This window comes from Arachis hypogaea, chromosome 7 (assembly GCF_003086295.3).
Source record: "Arachis hypogaea cultivar Tifrunner chromosome 7, arahy.Tifrunner.gnm2.J5K5, whole genome shotgun sequence".
Lineage (NCBI taxonomy): Eukaryota > Viridiplantae > Streptophyta > Magnoliopsida > Fabales > Fabaceae > Arachis > Arachis hypogaea.
In genome coordinates this window covers 42,235,858-42,237,636 of record NC_092042.1, presented here as the reverse complement: position 1 = coordinate 42,237,636, position 1,779 = coordinate 42,235,858, and the positions used below count along the sequence as shown (strand labels likewise).

General features: G+C 38.3%; 1 non-coding gene across 1 annotated transcript; it reads right to left on the bottom strand.

Moving 5' to 3' along the window:
* Positions 1-928: 928 nt before the first annotated feature.
* LOC112704781 (small nucleolar RNA R71) lies at positions 929-1,036 on the bottom strand. Its single transcript, XR_003155388.1, has one exon. It is a non-coding gene; the product is annotated as a small nucleolar RNA R71 (small nucleolar RNA).
* Positions 1,037-1,779: the final 743 nt, after the last annotated feature.

Sequence of the window (1,779 nt, the reverse complement as noted above, 5' to 3'; positions counted from 1 at the left end):
TATCTTCTCAATCACATCTTTTTAAAACCAATCATATCTTCTTAACCACATCTTCTTCAAAATAATTTTCAATCAAATCTTTTTTGATTTCTAATTTCAAATTCTTTTTCAAAAATCACTTGATTTCTTTCCCACTTTTATTTTCGAAAATCAATTAGTGTTTTTCAAAATGTTTTCAAAATCTTCTACTCAATTTTCGAAAATTACTTCCCTTCTTCTCACATCCTTCTATTTATGGACTAACACTATTCCTTAATGCAAAATTCGAACTCCATCTTCTTTGATAAGTTCGAATTTTCTAATTCTGCCTTCTATTTTTCTTTTTCTCTGACACCTCAAAGAATCTCTATACTGTGACATAGAAGATTCCACATTTTCTTGTTCTCTTCTCTTTCATATGAGCAGGAGCAAAGACAAAAACATTCTTGTTGAGGCTGATCCTGAACCTAAAAGGACCTTGAAGCGAAAGCTAAGAGAAGCTAAGGCACAACTCTCTGTAGAGGACCTAACAGAAATCTTCAAAGAAGAACACATGGCAGCCGAAAACAACAACAATGCAAGGAAGGTGCTGGGCGACTTTACTGCACCTACTCCCGACTTCTATGGGAGAAGCATCTCTATCCCTGCCATTGGAGCAAACAACTTTGAGCTTAAGCCTCAATTAGTTTCTCTAATGCAATAGAATTGCAAGTTCCATGGACTTCCATTGGAAGATCCTCATCAGTTTTTAGCTGAATTCTTGCAAATCTGTGACACTGTCAAGACTAATGGGGTTGACCCTGAGGTCTATAGACTTATGCTATTCCCTTTTGCTTTAAGAGACAGAGCTAGGACATGGTTGGACTCACAACCTAAAGAAAGCCTGAACTCTTGGGAAAAGCTAGTCAATGCCTTCTTGGCAAAGTTCTTTCCACCTCAAAAATTGAGTAAGCTTAGAGTGGAAGTCCAAACCTTCAGACAGAAGGAAGGAGAATCCCTCTATGAAGCTTGGGAAAGATACAAACAATTAATCAGAAAGTGTCCCTCTGATATGCTTTCTGAATGGAGCATCATAGGTATTTTCTATGATGGTCTGTCTGAACTATCCAAGATGTCTTTGGATAGCTCTGCTGGAGGATCTCTTCATCTGAAGAAGACGCCTATTGAAGCTCAAGAGCTCATTGAAATGGTTGCAAATAACCAATTCATGTACACTTCTAAAAGAAATCCTGTGAACAATGGGACTAGTCAGAAGAAAGGAGTTCTTGAGATTGACACTCTGAATGCCATATGGGCTCAGAACAAAATATTGACACAACAAGTCAATATGATTTCTCAAAGTCTGTCTGGAATGCAAAATGCACCAAGCAGTACTAAGGAAGCTTCATCTGAAGAAGAAGCTTATGATCCTGAGAACCCTTCAATGGAAGAGGTGAATTACATGGGAGAACCCTATGGAAACACCTATAATCCTTCATGGAGAAATCATCCAAATCTCTCATGGAAGGATCAAAAGAGACCTCAACAAGGTTTCAACAATAGTAATGGTGGAAGAAACAGGTTTAGCAATAGCAAGCCTTTTCCATCATCTTCTCAGCAACAGACAGAGAGTTCTAAGCAGAACAACTCTGACTTAGCAACCATGGTCTCTGATCTAATCAAAACCACTCAAAGTTTCATGACTGAAACAAGGTCCTCCATTAGAAACTTGGAGGCACAAGTGGGTCAGCTGAGCAAGAAAATTAATGAACTCCCTCCCAGTACTCTTCCAAGCAATACAGAAGAAAATCCAAAAGGAGA